Raw genomic sequence first — 13,901 nt, 5'->3', positions numbered from 1 at the left:
CTTATGGAACATCTACTCTACTCTAAGTCAGGATACAGGCAAATCTGTTCACCTTCAAATATAAAACATGGAGGAAATTCCTTCAGCCAACTTTAAAATTTTATGATATTAAAAAAATAAAATGAACACTGGCTCCATGAGAGTCCCTGTAGTTGATAATGAAAGGAAAATAACAGAAATATTATAACAAATGAGGGATTATAAATAGCCCACAAACCCTTCTCTGTCCCAAGCAGGTATCTCTATATTCCTTTCTTCCCCATGCAGGCTGGGGTCACAGAGCCCAGAGGCCCATTCCAGCTAGGAATATCTAGAGGGAAAGAAAAGCCCATCAGCCAGGACTCACAGTACTTAGCCACTGGTGGGATGAGGCTCCCCTTCTGCTCTGACCAGCCTACTTTCCAAACCCTCTCCCCAGCATATTAACTCTCCAGCAATTCAAATATCTTGGAATAAGAGGACCAAAGTTCTACTAATCAACAAGGGCTGTGCTGGGGGAGCAAGAGCTTCTGGGGAAAAGTGTTTGAATGCAATTACCAACTTTTATATTAACAAAACAGATGCATTTAATGAAACCTAATTTAAATAATATCTAATATTCTGTACTTTATATGCAGTTTAAAAGAACATAGCCAAAGAATATTCCTCAGAACCCTAAAATACAATAAAAATTCATTATACTAAAAAATTCAGTAAATTACACTGACGTAATTAGCTATGCGTCTCCCTCTGATAATAAAGCAAAGTGTGCTTTATCTATTTTTAAGTCCTGAAAAAACTTCTTTGTTAAAAAGGCAAATGAATTAGCATTAGAACATACATGTTCCTTACAACCTGCAAATCCAACCCAGCCAGCTGCCTAGGCCACGGCAACCGCATAGGCCCTGACCAGGAAGGCACCTAATGGGCAACCAGTAACCAGGGTGGTGTGGTAGGGTCAGGAAGAATTGCTAGACCTACCATGCAAGTGGGCACAGAGGGACCTGCCTAGGGAAAGTTTCTCTCTCTGCTTCAATACCAGATGGCAACATATTCTCTGTCAGGAGGGGTGCCAAGGACTGGACACCTTCCCCCATTCCCTGCTCCCTCCAACCTTGCTGCTCAGGCAGGACTTGGTGCTGCTGCTAACAAGATTTCCAGTCCCCCAATTTCACACGGATGCAGGGTCACACATCAGAGGTGCAAACCTCTCTACAGTGAGCACACCCTGCTCAGAGTGTACTGGCTCAGCACTGCCTACAGGGACACTGAGAAACTATGCGCACATCACTATTCTATGTACCTTGCTAGTTCAACATTTCAGCAAGTCGAAAGTGATCACTTTTCTATTTATTTTATTTTATTTATTTTTTAATCCTCACCCAATGACATGCTTATTGATTTTAGAGAGAGAGGATGGGAGACGGCAAGAGAGAGAGAGGGAGGGAGGGGGAAAGAAAGAGAGAGGAACATCAATCAGCTGCCTTCCTCTACGCCCCCTGACTGGGATGGAACCCACAACCTAGGTATGTGCCCTGATCAGGAATAGAACCTGCAACCTTTCAGTGTACCAGATGACGCTCTAACCAACTGAACCACATCAGTCAGGGCCACTTTTCTATTTTAAGAACAGTTGTTCAATTACAAATATTAATCATTAAATGTAAGCCTCCATTCATATAAACCACACTGCCTTTATTATCCTAACATACCAATTTCAGAAACCATTTTATTTTTGAAAACATAATTCAAAATTCCTGATTCACAGTAAGTGTAAATGTAACATTCACATGCCACCTAGGAGGTCAGTCAGTGCTACAAAACAATTCTCATTAGCAGCCCAGCCTCACTCACTCTGACTCTCATATCTACACTCAACTACACCTGGTAAAATATGTGTCATCAAGAGCTTTTTCAATCTTATCACTTCTTTGGAAAGGCCTTGACCAAAGCATTATCAAAAAAGATCTTATCAAAGTGAGAATTATACCAGCTGTCAGCTGAAGCTAGAGATAAAAAAACAAAAAACAAAAAACAACACTAAATCTAACTATTTTAAAGTTTGTATTTTCATGGAGCTCTATTTCCATAAACAGTGTCACCCTCTAAAGATACCCTTCAAATGGCTATCACCATTGCTACTTCGCAGGGGAAGAATCCAAGGCTTACAGAGTTAAAGATATGGGCCCAAGGTCACAGAGCTAGTATCAGTTACCACAAACTCCTGTAACCAACCACAGCCATGCCTGGAACATCTCAGAGCAGGGCCAACCCAGAATCCACCCAAAATCACTAAAGGTGCTTTAACAAGACTACCTTTCAAAAAGTTATTTTAATCTGACCTAAATGGCTCATATTCTACCTTAAATGGTCAAAATTAAAAGTACAAATCGTGAATAATATGAGTAACAATGAAAAATTATTATATAGTGCACAAAATAATTGCCTTTTTAAAATTCTGCCTTTTGATGCCAGGAAAGGTCACGGAGGATAGACCTCAGTAAACCACTCATACTGCTACAGCCCCTGCTCTTACACATTAGGGCCACTGACCCAGGAGGAGATGTACCTGGTGGGCAGTCACAACAGCACCTCATGTTAATAAGAACCTTTATCTTTATTCAATCCAAACAATGCAGATTATTAACTGTTTATGGTTCACTAAAGTGATAAATGGCATTAGACACCTTGAACTATTACTGTGATATGGTCAAAAAGCCAATCCTTCAAACGTCAGAAAAACCTTCTCAACATTAACATACCCATTGCTCTCAATCCACTAGATTAATTAGGACAACCCAAGAATCTGTCAGCAAAGAGTTGTTGTAACTTGTTTTCTTTTAATCAAGAATCACCAAATACTTATTAAGAACCTAATTTAAGCAGCATTTTGTTTTTCCTTGTTACAAATTAAGGTCAATATTATAGTTTCCAAACAAAGGCAGAGAGCCCAGCCTTCAGGCATGGTCGCTCCTGGACCTAGTCTCTTAATGGCTGCCCCATTGCCTATGACAACCAAGCTGAGTCCACATGCACATCCTGGGAATGCCTGGGAAGCATTTCAAGGGTGTCACAAAGCTTATCATCATCCCACCTGGTCACCAACACCCCCACCAGCGAGGATGGCTTCTAACTGCTAATCATCCTGCAGATTAAGATGAGACAATTCTAAGCCTACTGGCGGAGACATTGAAGTCTCTTCTTCATCAAACCTTATCTCCATTTCCAAAAAAATACTTCAGTCAAGGCAAAGAGAACAGCCAGGTACATTTCAAAGTGGCCTGATTCACTGATGGCTAAAATAAAGGACAGATTCTGTTAGATTAAGAACACTTGCCAAGGAAGTAGCAGAAAAGAGTTCCTTCGCGTCTGCTAGGAACAGCAGCACAAATTAGATAATACATTTCTGAATTGTTTGCTTAACAGTTCAACCGGCCATGGTGTTAAGAGCTAAAAGTTTCCTTTCCAACTGTTATCAATCCACATATCAGAGGAAATAAAGTGTATGCCAATGTGACACATCTCCCAAGGAAGTGCTCTCTTCAGAAGCAACAGATGCTGGGTCAGACCCGAGACCAGAGTCTTTAAGGAAACAGCTGCCCTTCCTCTCAAAACATTTGTCAGTAATTCCCGGAAGGAGGTAAGGAGTCAGGGCAACCCAGCAAAAAAATTTTCATTCCTTACCCACATACCACACATGTACACTGGCCTCAAACTTCTAGGAATACCATGGAGCAGCTACCAAGACTACCCAGCAGCTACTGGCTGCCCAGACACACAGGACACCAGACTAGTGCACAGCCAGGCCTCAAGGCTTCCTGCAGAAGAGATGCAACAATTCTCAGACTAGAGAAGCTCTCCTTTGTGCAAAGTGTTAATGCAAAACGCATAGAGCACAAGACTAACACAGTGAGGGAGCACAGGGTCCAGGTAGACTCCTGACTACTTGGGAATGGAACATATAAATGAAGTTGTGAAGAAACAAATTTCCTTCAGGCGCAGCTACCAACCTGTTTAATTTTGCCAGGTAATTCCTCACTGGGACATCAGGGATGCTGTTTATTAACTCCACACAGCTCATTACCATTACTCTGAAACACTCTCATCTAAGTGAAATTCAGAATAAAATTCAAAACACTTAGCCAAAACTCTGTCAAGCCCAATAAAACCAACTTGGAGTCTGAACCATTATTTTGACACTCCTTTTTACAAGCCAATGAAAATAAACATGCACAAATTGATGAGAGGCAATAAAATAAAATATTTACCGATTCCATAGCTGAAAGTCGATGTTGATGAAAACTGTGTATTAAATCCAACAGAGGCGTGTCCAGAGCAGTGCGGTGTATATTCTGAAACAAGACAGTAAAATGAGCAGAGAGTAATAATTTCTACTTCAGTTCTGCTTACAATTTGTCTCTCTCCATTTGGACCAACCATTTATTCTATAACTACCTGGCTTCATTTCACTTAACAATGGACAAGCAAAAAGTTAAGATGTTTGTCTGATTTGGGGAAAGTAAAGCCCAGCAAAGAGGCTCACAACTGATTATTTGTTTTAGAATACTATTCAAATGGAAATCTCTATTCTCAGTAATTTTCCCTGGAAAGCAGTGCCCAGAAAAGCCAGGTTAAGGAAAGAACACTCAGGTGGGCCTGTCATTCTCCCCAGATGGGACCTCAGGACCGGGGCCATGGGGGGGGGGGGGGGCGGGGGGGGGCACACATTCACAGATTTTTCTCCTTACATGGAATTTGATAGAAATCTCACCATTATTAAACCTTTGCCAAAGTTATACATTTTGCATCCTCTGCAGACTTCCTCTCACACATTCAGAATAAATCCAAACTCTCCCTTTGGCTCACGAAACCTTGATGGCACACATTCTCTCCACCTCCCACAGCCCCCTACATCCTGCCTCCACTCCCATCACGCTCTACCTCTCTGTTCTGTAAGGCCTCTACCTGGAAACTTAACCCTCAACACCGCACACATTCTCTCTATCATTTTCGGTTTGTGTTCACCGGTCCCTCTCGGCAGGACATTCCTGACTATCCTAAATCTACCCCACACCCCTCAGTCTCTCCCTCAACCTACTTAGGGGTCTATTCTCAAAGACAAAGGACCATAATTCAAACCAGTGTGCTTCAGGTGACTCCAATTCAGAAATGTGATTTGAGTCTCCTACCATGTATTTGAGTTCCTACCAACACAACTGAGGAGAAAGGGAGATCAGGGCAACACCAGGAGGGTCTAAACATCTTGTAAATGTGATTAAGAAATGTTGTCTGTCTGCCTGGTCGGAGTGGCTCAGCGGTTAGATTCCCAGTCAGGGCATATGCCCGAGTTATGGGCTCGATGCCCAGTGGGGGGTGTGCAGAAGGCAGCTGATTAATGACTTCTATCATCATTAATGTTTCCATCTCTTTCTCTTCGTCTCTGAAATCAATATATATTTGAAAAAATGCTGTCTGGAGGGTGGCTGAATACTGTGGCAAGCACACAGTGCTGTGACTCATGGAGCAGAGGCTCCTTCCAACACATTCCTTACAGAGGTAGTAAACAATCTCTATTAATTACTAAACTACAACTACACATATCAACATAATCAAGTCTCAAATACCGTAACACTGAATGAAAAAAAACTGTCTCGGAGGAATATATTGAATATATTTGTGTCTTTCAAAAGCACATGAAACTTAAAATATTTGATTTAATATGTATACAGTAAAATGTCAATGAAAAGCAAATCATCATGAAATATAAAAATTCAAAATAATGCTTCCTTTTTCAGGTAGGAGGTGGGCATAAACTGGGAAGCACACCCAGAAGTTTCAACAAGCCCTGGCCAGTTTGGCTCAGTGGATAGAGTGTCAGCCCCTGGACTGGAGGGTCCCGGGTTCGATTCCAGCCAAGGCCACGTACCTCGGTTGCAGGCTTGATCCCTGGTAGGGGCGCATGCCAGAGGCAACCGGTGGATGTGTCTCTCTCACATCGATATTTCTCTCCCCCCCATCTCTCCCTCCCTCCCTCTCCCTTTCACTCTTCTGAAAAATGGGAAAAAATATCGAGTGAGGATTTTAAAAAAAGACATTTCAACAATATTGGTAAAGCAATGGGGGGAGGGAGAGGCATCTGTAATACTTTCAACAATAAAGATGAATTTAAAAATAAATGTATATTGGTAAAGCAGGGTTGGCTGGAACACAGGGTATAAAAAACTGGTTTTCATATTTACACCATTATAATCCCTGCAGCTCACATGATATACCAGCTATAGTCTTCCAAAACTACAACAGTGACAGAGGCTACATACCCCTCACCCCCTCTAATGTCCTGACAGGGGTGGAGCGGAAAACAAGACCAGGCTGATCCCTGGTCCCTAAACTGTACAACTGGCCACTATTCCATCTGGTGATCAATTGAAATAATGTATTTCTATTGTTCACAACTAAAAATTTAAGGTTACACAGACAACTAAAAACTTTATTTTCCTTCATCAAATACTTGTATCTTAAGATGTGGTGATTTCAACAATTTCAAGGTAAACTGAAAGTTTACTATCAAAAAAGAGCAAGTGACACAATACACAATCTTGCAAAATTATTATGAGAAACAGATTCTACTTAGAAGCCTCTTAAACTTCCTAGACTCAAGAAATCAAGTAACCACTGTAGCCTTGCCACCTGAACACAATGACCTGCCAGTAAGAAAGGAAAAATCATACTACAGTATCATGAAGGAAACTGACTCAATAAAACTGTATAATCACCCAGGAGAGCTTTGAGATCTTTAGGAATAAAAGAAATCAGTATTAATTTTTTTAAAAAATACCACTCACGCCCATATTCCACAATCCCATCCAAAAATCTGGCTCTCTTCTACCTCCAAACACATAAAAAATGCAAAATCAGTCAGGGAAACGCACACATAGACAGAAGACAGGGAGAAGATTCTCAGGACATGGTGTTTTTATGAAGTGGGATTCCCAGGCTCTGCACTCAGTGGTTTCCTGACCTTACAGATATGTGTGTTTTGCAAAAAGGGAGGAGTTTTCTGTCCTTATATTCCTGTATAGGACTTTTCACAGCTGATATTAACCTAAAGGACTATCAAAAACGAACATGGAAAAGCAGTTTCCAATCACCACAACTCAGTTTTAGTGAAAAATAACAAGTATGCCATTAAGCTTATCAATTTTCCAATAAATACAATAATGAGCAATAGAGTGTATAATGAATGTCTTCAACAGGAATACAGCAAATAACATCTACTATTACAATTGAAGAAAACTTGAGGCACCTTTAATCCAAGGTTTCTCAAACTCAGCACCACTGATATTTTTGGCCAGATTATTCCCTGTTGTCCTGGGCACTGGCAGACGTTGAGCAGCACCCCAGCCTCTACCCACTGCCTGCCAGGAGCAATTCCCCATAATGTAACAACCAGAATGTCTACAGATACAGTCACGAGCCCTCTGGGAGCAAAATCATCTGCGTGAAGAACCAGTGCTCGAATCCACCTGCCATTTTACAAGTAAGGAAACTGGGCCCAAATTAGGTTGTGAGATTTTTTAGTTGTATGAGGTCATGCAGAGAATTAAAAAGCTAGCTGAACACAGAATCCAGGTCTTTTAAATCCTGGTCTAAAGGTCTTTTCATTCTAAGGGAAAATACTTATTTCAGGAAGAAAAGAGCCTCTAAAATATTTGTACCTCTTGACAGAGTAAACCTGTTTCTGGGGAAATGTGCTAAAGAAACAGTCTAAGACATTAAAAAAGCTTCACATAGCATACTTACGTGTTCACATAAAAACTACCACCACTGCTATAATCAAGCTACATTTTCAAACAGAAATGCACCAGACTATACTTTTTACTGTCAGCTTATAGCTACAGTACTTCAGACAGCATGTTCCCAACCCCAAAATACAAAGACCAGTGGGGACAGAGTGCAGACACAGACATGAAGACATGAACAGTCAGTGTCTAATAAAGCTGGCAGGTGACCAGTGAGGGAAGGAGGAGCTAGTCAACTGATGGAACGATTACCCATCCAAGTCTGGGGGCAAGGCCACCTTGGATGCAAAACCTCACCAAGAATCCATCTAAAGCAACAAAGAGATGTTTCCCCCAATGGGATTGGCAATATGGACAAGATCATAAGTGTTGGTGAAGTTTGAGGTGTACAATGTGTAAGAAAAATGACGTGAATTTGTGAGAAAATTTAGGAAATATCTTTTTTGTTGTTGTTAATCCTCACCCGAGGATATTTTTTCCATTGATTTGGGGGGGAGGGGGGAGAGAGATAGAGAATCATCGACGTGAGACATATCAATTGGTTGCCTCCTGTACACACCCCAACCAGGGCGAGGGATTGAACCTGCAGCCTATGTATGTGCCCTTGACTAGAAATCAAACCTGAGATCCTTTTGTGTGTGGGCAGACATTCTAAGCACTGAGCAACACAGGCCAGAGCAGGAAATATCTAACATTAGTGGTGGTTACCTCTGAATGGTGGAACAATGCAAGATTTTAAATTTATCTTTCTACTCATTAATATCTCATATCTTTCTACTCATTAATATCTACTATTAATTCCTTTAATGAGCTGAGTGCCACATTAGGGGTAGAGAAAAACCTTTTAAACTAACTAAGAAATATTATGATAGTCACATTATTCCAACCTCATCTTGCTTCTACATAAAAATTTACATTGAAACGCTGGCCTTCCTTTCTGTGCTACATGACAAAGACAGGGTTGCATTTACTCGGGCTCTCTATGAAAAGCCTGTATGCACACTGTCCCCAGCATAGAATCATAACCTTGTAAGAACCCTGAATAGACTCTATTATTATTTGGGGGGGATGTCCAAAATTACTAATGTTTTCACCACAGCCATTCTTTCCTCCTTTAATAGAACCCCAAGTTTAGAAAGACTGTACTTATACAACTACATTTAATATTTATTTCATTTCCATTCTTACTAATCAAAGACCTCTGACTGCTAATCATTAGTTTCCGGATCAGCATAAGATGAGCGTTTTTTTTAAACCTATCTTGATATAATTCCAATTAATACTAAAAAATAATAAACCATGGTATTTTAGTTGGCTTACACACCATTCTTTTGGATTAACAATTCTCTCTCTAAATTTTAAAATAATGAACATTTCTCGAGCCTCCTTTTTTTCCCCCTCCCTTTACCACCTTTCCAAAAGCCCTTAATGTCTAGGAATTCCCTTAGCCCACAGGTCTTTAAACACTGTTAGCCCAAGAACCAGTTTTTAAATCACAATCCTATGCAGAACTACAATTCTCATTAATAGAAACTAGGCTGAATGGGTTAAGTTCACATTCAAACCACTGACTGGCAAAGGGGCCCAGGGAAGGGGAGGCACTGGGTGGCAAAACCAGCACAATTACACCAGGATGGTAACCACACCCAAAAAGCTGCAGGACTAGAGAAGATTTTATCTTTCCCTACCCACTACTTCCCAGTGTGCACAGGGCTGGGTTTTAAGAGACTAGTGCAGAACTGTGGCTTTCCTGATAAGCAAATACTTTCTTAGTACCTTCAAATACATGCACAGCGATGGCAAGAGATGTGTGCCTTGAGGTCTGCACACATACAAGCTAAGTCCAGTGACAATGCCAACACTCAACAGCAGAGTACCTAGTGCCTCTTGAGCACCAGACTGGGCTACTCGAGGATGCCATTTTTTTATTTATTTATTTTTTGTTAATCCTTACCCAAGGATACTTTTTCCATTGATTTTTTTTTTTTTACAGAGAGTGGAAGAAAGAGGGAGAGACAGAGAGAAACATCATTGCGAGAGAGACACATCGATTGGTTGCCTCCCCATATGCCTGCAACGAGGTACGTGCCCCCTTGACAGAAATCGAACCCGAGACCCTTCAGTCCGAGGGCTGATACTCTAACCACTGAGCAAAACTGGCTAGGGCAACCCTGCCATTTTTGTAGGTCAAAAATGGTCCAATATGCTCCACAAAAATGTCCATAGCAGTTTCCATGTACACCACTGAACAATGGTCAGCAACAAAACGGAAGGAGGTATTGACAAGGCAGCAACTCGAATAGATCTCAAGGGATCAAGGTGAGTATACAAAGCTAATATCAAAAAGTTACATTTACACTGATTCCACTTATATGACATTCTCATATGACAAAGTTTTAGAAATGAAGGACAGATTGGTTGTTGTCACTGTTAGGGACAAGGGTGAGGAGATGAGCCAGAAGCGAAGAGGAGCCCTGGCCAGGTGGCTGAGATGGTCGGAGCATCATCCTGTATACCAAAAGGTGGTGGATCGATTCCCAGTCAGGGCACAAGCAAGAGACAACCGATAGTGTTTCACTCTCTCATTGATGTTTCTTTTTCTTTCTTTCTCTCAAAGCATATCCTCAGGTGAGGGTTGCGGGGGGGGGAGGCAACAGGAAAGGCCCTCATGGTGATGGTGGATACAGGGACCTGGATATGTGATGAAACCACAGACATAGAGCACAAATGAAAATGGAGCAATATGATATGACTCAGAGGTTATATCCCTGTGCATATCATGGTGGTGACATTGTACAAAATGTTCTGCAAAATTTTACCATTGGAAGAAACTGGGCAAAGTAGACAAGGCTCTTTCTGTATTATTTCTTACAACTATGTGAATTTACAATAATCTCAATTTTTAAAGGGTCTAGTATTAGCAATATATGGTATGACCTAATATTAATTCATTTTATCATCACAACAATACCATAAAGTAGATATCCTTATTATCCCCACTTTATAGATGAGAAATTTGAAGCCCTGAGAGGGTGAGAAACTTAACCAAGGTCCCACTTTAAATGGTGGGTCCAGAATTCAAATCCAGACTGGCTAGCTAGAGAGCCCACAGTCACAATACTGCCCTCCCCTCTCCTCCCCCCCAGCTGAAAATGTATAAAATATGACCATGCATGCTGTTCTCAGTACAGCTTCAAAAATCTCCTAAAAATGTAACCTTGGAGAGCTTCAGTGGACACTGTTTGAAGATCACTAATCTAGCCTCAACTCAATCACAGAAAGTACAACAGACTAAATTCTATCTGCACATGAGCCACAAAATATTCCTGCCCCAACAGTATCGATAGCCCACAATTCACGAGACTCACCCTGCTATGGGACTGGAGTGGGTACCACCTGTCCTCTCTAGTCAGGGCTATTATTCTGACCTTGAACATCTTCCAGGGAAACAAAAGCTGTAAGGGTTGGGGGCAGGGGGCTGTATTTTGGTTTTAGATGGGTGCTATTTGTTAGTTTTCTTCATTTTATTTGAATGAGCAAGAAAGCTCAAGGGAATAAAGACAACTAAGCAAACGAGCAATAATGTGAGGCAGGAAAGAAGCTAGAAGGAAAACAAATGTTCCTCATACAGTTTCTTTCTTCAGTTCAAATGCTTCTTTTTCACTACAGGACAAAGCAAGCAAGAAACAGAAAATCAATGTTTCAAGACAATTCTCTTTATACCCCTTAACAGAAAAAAGTGCAAAGTGAATAGATGCAGAATGCATACAGAGAGGGAATGATCTGACACAACTGCCCCCCTTTCTCAGACGACTGTGCTGATAGTAATCGAACACCCCAAGTGCCCTGGCCAGTGTGGCCAACTGGTTAGAGCATGGGCCCATGAACCAAAGGGTCACGGGTTCAACTCCTGGTCAAGGGCACATACCTGGGTTGCAGGTTCGATCTCTGGGTCCTGGTCCAGGTGGGTGCGGGAGGCAACCAATCGATGTGTCTCTCTCACATTGATGTTTCTCTCCCTCTCCCCTTTCCACTCCCCTCCACCCCCGCCCTCACACACAAAAAATTAATGGAAAAGATATCTTCGGGTGAGGATTAGCAACAAACAAACAAAAAAACACCGCAAGCCTGACTGAGGCTCCAGTCCAAAGTGAACGGTTTCATGTTCATGCTACCAAATCCAGGGAAAAGGCAGAAAATGGGCTTTTAAAATAAATAGATGTGTAACTATAAAGAAAAAACTAAGAAGGGAAACTGTAGAACAGAGACTGAGAATTCCTGAAACGTAGGAGGATAAAAACGTGAAATCAAACTAGAAAAAGTGACTGGGAGCAGACTGTGAAAACAGGCCCCTGTTTAACAAAAGACAGGCTAGGACCCAGTGTCCTGACTCCACAACATATTAACCAGTGCTGACTTCCAACCAGGAAGGAAATCCACAATTCTTAAGTTTACAGGCTCCCTGACTCCCTAACTCACCCTCAATATAATAAGCCACGAAAAGGAACAGCTGTTTAGATATCACACACACTTGAAATCCTAATTAATAGGCACAAAATGGCTTTTCCAAGGCTTGAAGTCAGGAAAAAGATTACCAATATCTCCACCTCTTAGCAATACTCTTAGAATTCCAAATCAGCACCACACTCTAAGGGTAAAACTCAAAAAAACATGAATATGCTGTGATCTGTCCATCTCTAGAGTGCACTGTTGGCCTCACCATTTTATGATCAGGGTCATAGACACTGGAAATGAACAAAATAACAGAAATCAGTGCCAGGGCTATCTCACTTCATTAGTGTGTGTCACTTCATTAGTGTGAAGTGCCTACAGAACAATTGCTTATTTATTTGCAAACTCTGACAACACTCAACTGTTTTATTTCTACAAAATAAATAATCCAAAAAAGATATACACCGAGTACCAGCCTTTCTTTTGTTAAACAGGAACTCAGAATCAGATACAGCTCCATGAAAATACTATCCTCATTCTACACAAGTCTTACTCACAAAATTCATTGCCAAGTACTCTACATTTCCATCCCCTTGAAAACCCAAGGCAAGACTTGTAGTGACATAGCTTAACAGAAGCAATGTAACAACCACATAGGGGGAAACAGCTAAAGCTTGAACTAAACTTGTTGTCCCGCTAGAAAACTCACCATAAAAAAAGGATGTAAAACCCTAAAGAATCTACACAAAACTATCAGAGCTAACAAATGAGTGTAGCAAAGCAAGGCTGCAAGATACAAGATCAACATACAAAAAAATCAGTTGTATTTCTATACACTAGCAATAAACAATCTGAAAAGATAATTAAGAAAAACTACACTATTTACAACAGTATCAAAAAGAATAAAATATTTAGGAATAAATTTAACCAAAGAGAAGCAAGGCTTGCACACTGAAAACTACAAAACACTGCTGAAAAACATTACAGAAGACCTAAATAAATGGGGAAAATCCTGTGTTCATGGATAGAAGACTTAGTATTGTTAAGATAACAATATTCCCCAAAGAGATGTACAAAATCAATGTGACCCCAACTGCCTTTATTTCAAAACTGGAGAAGTGATCCAAAAATCCACATGAATTGCCTTTAAAGATCTTATATACTGCAACTTATATAACTATAAAAGTTTTCCTAAAACTTTTTTAGTGTGGCCAACGAAGACATAGCTGAAATGTCTAGGACTTGTATGTTGCCATTTTTTCCTAAAAGAGTGACTTTCTTTAAGTACGGGGGGGGGGGGGCAGCTCAAATTATTACTCTATAAAAAAAAAGTATTTAACTTCATTTTATAATCAGTAAAATCCTTTTAGTTCTAAAAGTTTAAGGTTCTTCAATATCCAACATAAAACACTATTTCCTTTAAAAATATATCACTTTCACCTTGGCCAGTGTGGCTCAGTGGTTAGAGCTCCAGCCCTCACACCAAAGGGTCACAGGTTCGATTCCCAGTCAAGGGTGCCTACCTGGGTTGCAGGTTCAATCCCCAGCCCTGGACTGGGGTGTGTGCGTAAAGCAATCAATTGATGTGTTTCTCTCACATCGATCTCCCCCCCTCCCCGCCTTCCACTCTGAAAAATCAATGGAAAAAATATCCTCGGGTGAGGATTAACA

General features: G+C 40.9%; 1 protein-coding gene across 2 annotated transcripts in view; it reads right to left on the bottom strand.

The window, feature by feature from the left end:
• ANKRD11 (ankyrin repeat domain 11) overlaps positions 1-13,901 on the bottom strand; it is a 203,551-nt gene that overhangs the window by 123,463 nt on the left and 66,187 nt on the right. For both annotated transcript variants that reach the window (XM_087827485.1, XM_087827486.1), the window contains exon 2: positions 4,248-4,331. The gene's annotated coding sequence lies outside the window, so the exon portion shown is untranslated. The remainder of the gene's footprint in view (positions 1-4,247; positions 4,332-13,901) is intronic.

This window comes from Miniopterus natalensis, chromosome 18, assembly GCF_054644295.1.
Source record: "Miniopterus natalensis isolate mMinNat1 chromosome 18, mMinNat1.hap1, whole genome shotgun sequence".
In the NCBI taxonomy this organism is placed as follows: domain Eukaryota; kingdom Metazoa; phylum Chordata; class Mammalia; order Chiroptera; family Miniopteridae; genus Miniopterus; species Miniopterus natalensis.
This window is presented reverse-complemented; position numbering and strand designations above follow the sequence as displayed.